Consider the following 11,209-nt stretch of genomic DNA (forward strand, 5'->3'; position numbering starts at 1 on the left):
ATGTCATTTCATTGATTGATTTCACACACACTTGTACTACTTATATCTTACCTGATATATATGAGGAGTAAGCATCACCCATTGATGATGATTACAGAGAGCGATCAACCCTGATTGATTTGGTCAGCATGTTGTGTGCTGTGGGTCAGCCCGATAAGCAAGTATAAACAACGACAATTTAGGGAGACATAATGTAGCAGATTGATTTTCTGTAACATGTTTAGCATGATTATGAATAAACGTCGATGGTGAGATTCACACACCCTTCTTCCTATATCATTTTCTGTTAGAATTAGTCTACGATATTGTGGAGCGCTTTGAATCACACTCACTAATAAATTTATAACTGATTGTTCGTATATGTTTCCAGATGTCTTGTCATGTAACTCGATGGTACTCCACTTTCTTAATCAACTTGAACAACTCAACTGAGTCACGTTTCGCATTATCACTTTAATCAGACACTTTCACTAATCATGGTCAATCGATTGTTGATGGCTACCCTCATACTTCTTCTCTTCAACAATCAGTTAATGGCTGTTCCTCGATAGATTCAGACAGAGCATGCATGGAATCACCCTAATCTGATGTATTGTATAATGCTGTTTGTGTTAAATTAACGTGTGATGTCTTTTGCGAGATATTTGCTGAATCACTCCAACAAGGTCATAATATATTGATTTATTTGAGTGTGATGTTATTTCAGGATGCACTGTTCTTGTTTCTTAGTATTTCGGTTTTGTCTTCATACTCCACAGGGAATGGTAACGCAATTCATTTGTCAAACATAGATTTAACACTCGTCACCTGCTTGTATTACAATCTCGTCAATTAGATTATCCATAATTCGAGTCTCGTAGATTCCGTTTCTTACAAATTATCACATTCAATAAGTAAGTAAATCGAATGTTTCATATCAAATTTCATCATCATTTCAACTAACATTTGGACTGAAATCGACCATCAAGCATCTTAAGGACATTATATGTATAAATAATATTTGGATAATCTCAGTGATAGATGTTCAACTAATTCCAGTATTGCATCCCTCAACATGGTACTTGGTTCCTCTCGGAAGCGGTAAAATTCGGAATTACCAAACGCAAATGAGGTACACGAACCACATTATATTGAAGATTATCGAATGATGTTTTAATATCGATAAAGTGAATGGCACTTTGACTATTCATATTACGGCACACTGAAATGCTTTTGCACAATGAATAGAGAAGTGATGATGCAAGTCACACCGTTATCAATACACAATCAAAGAGTAACTGAGTGAAAAATGACAGTCGGTGAAATTTCAGGTATTTATGGTTTCGATATTTGTATAACATGTGCCTATAGATCTGCATCCAAAGGTTTAGTCTCTCTATCAAAATATCTGAAATAACAATCACAATCTCCTTCAATCGATTCTTTCCATTGATGAGTTCGTTACAAATACACAAAAGGTAATTGAAGGAAGAATTTCATTTTAGAAGATTTACGTCGCCTCATGTTGCAAGCCGAGCTCCTTCGAACGTCACGAATAATTTCTCCCTTCTGTCGACCAGAACAACCATTAACTTATATTCATGGCAATTCGAACCCACTTAAAGTGAGCTAGTGAGAACTTGGGAATCTAATGACCCTGTATTACATATCTATATATAAACTCTGCATCAGTGTGTTCACTGATTTATCAATTGCTCTGTGGTGGTTTAATGAATTTAAGATGATTCATTAATTGGTTTACAAATGCAGATCATTATTCTCAAGTTGATCATCTTGGTGTTAATGATATTGTCATTCGGCAGTTTAGGACCACATAGTTTCCTAATGACAGATAAGTAGTTTGCTAGTTGTACGGTCATTTATACGCTAAGTTTGTTGCAAAGATTGCAGCAGAGTTTAATGTGTAGGATCGCATTTCCATCTCATTCACTCATATGACATTACATTTTTATTTGATTGAAAAACTTCCACATTATGATTCGTGTTTATATTGTCCATAATCGAGTGATACTTCGAAATCGAGATTCTGAAAAGTGTTCTCTGTGATTTGATTTTCAGTTTCTGGACTTCTGGAAAAGAGAATTGTTGCTGTGAATGTCGAGGAAGCGGTACCAATGCCAGAGCGTGATGACATAAATACATTTTGATACAGAAATGAATGGAAGTGAAGTAACTGTGAATTTAACCGTGTATTTGGTTATCCATTATATATGTGATGTGAACTCCTCAGATTGTGTTTAGTTGTGTTTGTGGTGTTTCAAATATAAATCATGTGAGCAGACAGAGTTTTATTTTGCATTTGAAGTGTGTAAAGCATATATAGTGAATGTGGTATGTTGCGTGAATATACGTAAGATAGGCCGTATTAATTTTCTTAGAACTTTGTGCGACATCATTCAGCCTTTGTCCGTAAGCCGGTTCAACTCACATTGTACACTTCTCGTACCAGACTTATTTTTCAACAATTCACCAATGACGTAGTGACACCAAAATATCTTCAATAAGAATACTTAGTTGCTGATATAATGAGACTCGCGCGTATTATACATGTGGCAGTGCACAGATTGTTTGAACATAATACACTATTGAGTGACGGAGCTCCACACTGAAGTGCAGACAAACAGCTCTCCTAAAACGTATGGTTACGCGTAAGTAAATTACATCCAAGTAAATTTAGCTTCTTCAACATGTAAACGATTAAAGACAACTAAATTTCTCAATAATACTGTACTTTATACAGTCTACTATCTGAGTAGCAATAATTTACATCTGTCTCATGTTCCATTTCGGCCACTCAACACAACACTTCAGTTTAGTTTAGCAGTAAAATAAGTAAGAATCATGGGATGAGATGTAGAGTTCGAGGAGTAGATTTGTCACATAAAAGGATCAAATTCAATGAAATGCTTAACTCACAGTTTCTCGACTACCTTATACTTGTGAGTTATACTGAATCAGAATGAAGTTGCGATATAGAATGTTGAGTGGAAGAAATTGTTCGCCTAGACACAAGTATGCGTAATGAAATTATGCTGTTGAAGCATAATAGTCGCATTTCAGTAAGATGCACATAATATGAGTAAAACATTAATATATTTATAATATGATTAATTGACTGACGTTTGCTTTTAACATAATATCTTTGAACAGTCTTAGTTCGTGAATGTCACTTGCCAAATATATGAAGGGAAAATATTCACATTGAGTTCTCTACAAATGAAGTTTAATCATGGGACTGTCAATCAACTTTCTCGATTAACTGCTTCACAACTCACTCACAATGTTGATGCGCTGTCAAAAACTCACATAGGTCAAACATATTTATTCGAATATCTGGTAATGATAATTAAATTACTGAGCAGTAACTAATGAGACGGTCTCAGTTAAATACTGCAATCGAACTCTGCTCAATAGATCAGTCATCCACATGACAGTGTAAATAACATTGTCGGAAACTGAATAGTATTTGACATCGAGCAGCAATCAATCGTTCGATATTCGAGATCATTGTTCATGAGTTCATTTGACAACTAGAAAACACGATCTCATACAGTCACACATTAAAACTTTCAATGTTGCACTGTCTAACAAACTAATAACTCGTTCCATACATTTCAATTATAAAATGTTTGGCAAACACAGTTGTACTCACCGAACTAAATTTTCGAAACGATTCAGTTTGAATGGTTAGTTCAGTTAGCGACTCCGACTTACGTTGTCTCAGGTCTTTAGATCTCATCGTTTATTTTTGTCACTAATTCGAGTGAATGCAAAGGGTACGGTTTTACTCTAAGTTTGTCGATGATGAATTCTCAAATACAATTGCATTGGAGGAAATCCGGGGTAACTTGATATGTTGACCGCAGTGTAATTTCAGCTCAATTATTCTCTCTGTTTACTGAGTTCACATTTCATTGTATTGCATGATCCAGTTCAAAAATCATTTGTGATATTTTGTATGACATTCATTTGGTATTACTTACAGCCCTATTGTTTGACCATTTATAAGTGCATTCGAAAGAGTGATAATCACTCTCAGCTTTATTAATAAACCTTTTATACAACTGTGGACTTCAACATATAGTTAGTGTAAGGGAGTAATGTGTGTTTGACGCAAGTTCGTTCATTGGACTGAAAGTTGTATTTTATAGTTATTCGGTCAGTGTGCAGATGCCTCACTAAACTGTGTACTTCAATCTTGAGCAAATTCAGTTTACAAATAGACTATTGAAAACAAAATGCCATTCGATTTGGTGTAATGTGGAGACTAGACTTTGAAAGAATGTTGATATGTTTATCTTCGAAACTAGTCTTAGCACATCGTGAATCCTGAATATTCCAATGTTGCTTGTTGATGTACCAATGGCTGAATAACTGATTCAGCTATCAAGTGAATATGCTAACACTAAGTCACATGTATAAGAAATACTGAAATTTGGGAAACTTCATACGCTGCGTGTTATGCTGAGCACAGTCAACGAGAAATGTAAACGAGAACAGTGTATCCTGATATAACATTACACTCAAACCAGTCAATATATTATTATGCTAAATGAGGCATCACAGTGAGAAATGCAACCAAATGTTACTCTAAACGAAACATGACATAGAATAAGGACCATGAACAATGTTCAACAAGAATTTCAATGGTGTGACAATGAGATTTCTGCTCATCATCTCGTCATGTCAGTTGTTATTTGCGAAAAGTAACATCTATGAAATTATAACAATATCGCTTGCTGAATGTCATGCAGATAACATCACACGTTAATTTAACACAAACAGCATTATACAATACATCAGATTAGGGTGATTCCATGCATGCTCTGTCTGAATCTATCGAGGAACAGCCATTAACTGATTGTTGAAGAGAAGAAGTATGAGGGTAGCCATCAACAATCGATTGACCATGATTAGTGAAAGTGTCTGATTAAAGTGATAATGCGAAACGTGACTCAGTTGAGTTGTTCAAGTTGATTAAGAAAGTGGAGTACCATCGAGTTACATGACAAGACATCTGGAAACATATACGAACAATCAGTTATAAATTTATTAGTGAGTGTGATTCAAAGCGCTCCACAATATCGTATACTAATTCTAACAGAAAATGATATGGGAAGAAGGGTGTGTGAATCTCACCATCGACGTTTATTCATAATCATGCTAAACATGTTACAGAAAATCAATCTGCTACATTATGTCTCCCTAAATTGTCGTTGTTTATACTTGCTTATCGGGCTGACCCACAGCACACAACATGCTGACCAAATCAATAAGGGTTGATCGCTCTCTGTAATCATCATCAATGGGTGATGCTTACTCCTCATATATATCAGGTAAGATATAAGTAGTACAAGTGTATGTGAAATTAATCGATGAAATGACATGAAGTATATACTAAATTTGCAAGAAAACGTTTGTCGATATAAGCAACATACACTACAGTTTCACTTCAATATCTTTAACAGAACAAATCTCATTTGATTCCGATTTTCTTTTATCGCTATTTGAACTGTGATAATAAAGGTTGTTCATATTCATATAACTTGAGTATGACGAGTCAAGTTCAAGATGAACAGGTTAGAGTGTAAAAGTGACTCTCACTCAACTTAAGAAACGTAGGTCAAGTACACTCATCACAACAGTGAAATGATTTGCAAATCCGAATTCAGACGACCACTCGTTTCAGGTCAACTATTATCTCACCATCATTCACTCTACAAATCTTCTCCAATCATATTCTCAACTACTCATTCACTCGCTCGCTCACTCGCTCACTCGCTCACTCAAAATAAACAAATATGTTTCACTCTCATTCTCACATTGACCTCAACAGAATCACAAGTACTCACACGACACAATTGTATGTCCACTCACTCCATCTCACACACAGTATAAAAGCAATGTGACTTCAGCCATTCAAAGTGCTTCTCTTCGTATCACATTGAAACACACTTCTAGTGTTTTTTGATAGTGTTGTTAGTTCAGTGAGGATGGTGAGCGTTTGATATATCGAGTTGTTAATCGTTTATTCGTTAATTGTTGTGTTCAGATTTGGTCGACAGTGTTGTTGTCAATAGTGATGATTGTGTCACTTGATAATTCAGTGAGTGGTGAGATCGTGTTATCGAAGGAAGATGTAGTTCCATTTTTGGTTGGTGCAGGTGAGTTGTTGTATGTGATTCGTGTTATATAACATTCAACACACTTTATTGATAATCCTCACCTTCGAATAATTCAAGATGAATAAGGAATTTTATTCGTTTTGACTTGTTAATGATATTCATTTTTACCCTGGACGTTTGAATGTTTCGATCATGAGTGTTTTTGCTTTTGTAGGAATGGCTAATGAATTTGCCGTCAGAACACGACCGATGGAGAAGAGAGGCAAAATTACTAACACGAAAAACAATAAGGATAAAAGTGATAAGAAACGCGATAATCCTATTAAAAATTTAATAAAATCCGCAAGTGCATATGTTCCTATATTGTTTTCTAAATAAATCTTCCTCATACATTTTACTGGTTCTCTGAGTGTTTATTTACATTCAAACTGGTGTGTAATCTGCGGATATAAAATTTTGTGTTATGACTAACGAGATATTGAGTGATAATAAAACGAGTCATCACTGAGCAAAATGATTGTATAATGTGTTACTTTATTTACAAACAAATAGTATTATTTGAAATTCATTACAACATCACAAACAACGTTTGACGTATTTGGAGTAACTGACAAAACCATTTGTTTACTTGCTGATGTTTCATGAATAAGCACATTGAATCCATCGCAGTGTCACCTTGTATGCTTTGAATGCTTACGCCTCCTCACAATAAAGGAAATCCAGTTCTCATTACACTCCACATCTATTCTTCGTAGATGAGTGTTGAAACATACAGTGACAGGCTTGTGTATAATTATTAGAGAAGTAATCTATTGAGCAGAGTTCGATTGCAGTATTTAACTGAGACGGTCTCATTAGTTACTGCTCAGTAATTTAATTATCATTTCCAGATATTCGAATAAATATGTTTGACCTATGTGAGTTTTTGACAGCGCATCAACATTGTGAGTGAGTTGTGAAGCAGTTAATCGAGAAAGTTGATTGACAGTCCCATGATTCAACGTCACTTGTAGAGAACTCAATGTGAATATTTTCCCTTCATATATTTGGCAAGTGACATTCACGAACTGAGACTGTTCAAAGATTAATCAAACACGGGTCAATTAATCATATTATTACTATATTCATGTAATACTCAGATTATGTGCATCTTATTGAAATGTGACTATTATCCTTCAACAGCATAATTTCATTACGCATACTTGTGTCTAGGCGAACAATTTCTTCCACTCATAATTCTATATCGCAACTTCATTCTGATTCAGTATAACTCACAAGTATAAGGTAGTCGAGAAACTGTGAGTTAAGCATTTCATTGAATTTGATCCTTTTATGTGACAAATCTACTCCTCGAACTCTACATCTCATCCCATGATTCTTACTTATTTTACTGCTAAACTAAACTGAAGTGTTGTGTTGAGTGGCCGAAATGGAACATGAGACAGATGTAAATTATTGCTACTCAGATAGTAGACTGTATAAAGTACAGTATTATTGAGAAATTTAGTTGTCTTTAATCGTTTACATGTTGAAGAAGCTAAATTTACTTGGATGTAATTTACTTACGCGTAACCATACGTTTTAGGAGAGCTGTTTGTCTGCACTTCAGTGTGGAGCTCCGTCACTCAATAGTGTATTATGTTCAAACAATCTGTGCACTGCCACATGTATAATACGCGCGAGTCTCATTATATCAGCAACTAAGTATTCTTATTGAAGATATTTTGGTGTCACTACGTCATTGATGAATTGTTGAAAAATAAGTCTGGTACGAGAAGTGTACAATGTGAGTTGAACCGGCTTACGGACAAAGGCTGAATGATGTCGCACAAAGTTCTAAGAAAATTAATACGGCCTATCTTACGTATATTCACGCAACATACCATCATTTTCTGTTAGAATTAGTATACGATATTGTGGAGCGCTTTAAATCACACTCACTAATAAATTTATAACTGATTGTTCGTATATGTTTCCAGATGTCTTGTCATGTAACTCGATGGTACTCCACTTTCTTAATCAACTTGAACAACTCAACTGAGTCACGTTTCGCATTATCACTTTAATCAGACACTTTCACTAATCATGGTCAATCGATTGTTGATGGCTACCCTCATACTTCTTCTCTTCAACAATCAGTTAATGGCTGTTCCTCGATAGATTCAGACAGAGCATGCATGGAATCACCCTAATCTGATGTATTGTATAATGCTGTTTGTGTTAAATTAACGTGTGATGTTATCTGCATGACATTCAGCAAGCGATATTGTTATAATTTCATAGATGTTACTTTTCGCAAATAACAACTGACATGACGAGATGATGAGCAGAAATCTCATTGTCACACCATTGAAATTCTTGTTGAACATTGTTCATGGTCCTTATTCTATGTCATGTTTCGTTTAGAGTAACATTTGGTTGCATTTCTCACTGTGATGCCTCATTTAGCATAATAATATATTGACTGGTTTGAGTGTAATGTTATATCAGGATACACTGTTCTCGTTTACATTTCTCGTTGACTGTGCTCAGCATAACACGCAGCGTATGAAGTTTCCCAAATTTCAGTATTTCTTATACATGTGACTTAGTGTTAGCATATTCACTTGATAGCTGAATCAGTTATTCAGCCATTGGTACATCAACAAGCAACATTGGAATATTCAGGATTCACGATGTGCTAAGACTAGTTTCGAAGATAAACATATCAACATTCTTTCAAAGTCTAGTCTCCACATTACACCAAATCGAATGGCATTTTGTTTTCAATAGTCTATTTGTAAACTGAATTTGCTCAAGATTGAAGTACACAGTTTAGTGAGGCATCTGCACACTGACCGAATAACTATAAAATACAACTTTCAGTCCAATGAACGAACTTGCGTCAAACACACATTACTCCCTTACACTAACTATATGTTGAAGTCCACAGTTGTATAAAAGGTTTATTAATAAAGCTGAGAGTGATTATCACTCTTTCGAATGCACTTATAAATGGTCAAACAATAGGGCTGTAAGTAATACCAAATGAATGTCATACAAAATATCACAAATGATTTTTGAACTGGATCATGCAATACAATGAAATGTGAACTCAGTAAACAGAGAGAATAATTGAGCTGAAATTACACTGCGGTCAACATATCAAGTTACCCCGGATTTCCTCCAATGCAATTGTATTTGAGAATTCATCATCGACAAACTTAGAGTAAAACCGTACCCTTTGCATTCACTCGAATTAGTGACAAAAATAAACGATGAGATCTAAAGACCTGAGACAACGTAAGTCGGAGTCGCTAACTGAACTAACCATTCAAACTGAACCGTTTCGAAAATTTAGTTCGGTGAGTACAACTGTGTTTGCCAAACATTTTATAATTGAAATGTATGGAACGAGTTATTAGTTTGTTAGACAGTGCAACATTGAAAGTTTTAATGTGTGACTGTATGAGATCGTGTTTTCTAGTTGTCAAATGAACTCATGAACAATGATCTCGAATATCGAACGATTGATTGCTGCTCGATGTCAAATACTATTCAGTTTCCGACAATGTTATTTACACTGTCATGTGGATGACTGATCTATTGAGCAGAGTTCGATTGCAGTATTTAACTGAGACCGTCTCATTAGTTACTGCTCAGTAATTTAATTATCATTACCAGATATTCGAATAAATATGTTTGACCTATGTGAGTTTTTGACAGCGCATCAACATTGTGAGTGAGTTGTGAAGCAGTTAATCGAGAAAGTTGATTGACAGTCCCATGATTAAACTTCATTTGTAGAGAACTCAATGTGAATATTTTCCCTTCATATATTTGGCAAGTGACATTCACGAACTAAGACTGTTCAAAGATATTATGTTAAAAGCAAACGTCAGTCAATTAATCATATTATAAATATATTAATGTTTTACTCATATTATGTGCATCTTACTGAAATGCGACTATTATGCTTCAACAGCATAATTTCATTACGCATACTTGTGTCTAGGCGAACAATTTCTTCCACTCAACATTCTATATCGCAACTTCATTCTGATTCAGTATAACTCACAAGTATAAGGTAGTCGAGAAACTGTGAGTTAAGCATTTCATTGAATTTGATCCTTTTATGTGACAAATCTACTCCTCGAACTCTACATCTCATCCCATGATTCTTACTTATTTTACTGCTAAACTAAACTGAAGTGTTGTGTTGAGTGGCCGAAATGGAACATGAGACAGATGTAAATTATTGCTACTCAGATAGTAGACTGTATAAAGTACAGTATTATTGAGAAATTTAGTTGTCTTTAATCGTTTACATGTTGAAGAAGCTAAATTTACTTGGATGTAATTTACTTACGCGTAACCATACGTTTTAGGAGAGCTGTTTGTCTGCACTTCAGTGTGGAGCTCCGTCACTCAATAGTGTATTATGTTCAAACAATCTGTGCACTGCCACATGTATAATACGCGCGAGTCTCATTATATCAGCAACTAAGTATTCTTATTGAAGATATTTTGGTGTCACTACGTCATTGGTGAATTGTTGAAAAATAAGTCTGGTACGAGAAGTGTACAATGTGAGTTGAACCGGCTTACGGACAAAGGCTGAATGATGTCGCACAAAGTTCTAAGAAAATTAATACGGCCTATCTTACGTATATTCACGCAACATACCACATTCACTATATATGCTTTACACACTTCAAATGCAAAATAAAACTCTGTCTGCTCACATGATTTATATTTGAAACACCACAAACACAACTAAACACAATCTGAGGAGTTCACATCACATATATAATGGATAACCAAATACACGGTTAAATTCACAGTTACTTCACTTCCATTCATTTCTGTATCAAAATGTATTTATGTCATCACGCTCTGGCATTGGTACCGCTTCCTCGACATTCACAGCAACAATTCTCTTTTCCAGAAGTCAAGAAACTGAAAATCAAATCACAGAGAACACTTTTCAGAATCTCGATTTCGAAGTATCACTCGATTATGGACAATATAAACACGAATCATAATGTGGAAGTTTTTAAATCAAATAAAAATGTAATGTCATATGAGTGAATGAGATGGAAATG

Source organism: Schistosoma haematobium, chromosome 1 (genome assembly GCF_000699445.3).
Source record: "Schistosoma haematobium chromosome 1, whole genome shotgun sequence".
Taxonomy (NCBI): Eukaryota; Metazoa; Platyhelminthes; class Trematoda; order Strigeidida; family Schistosomatidae; genus Schistosoma; species Schistosoma haematobium.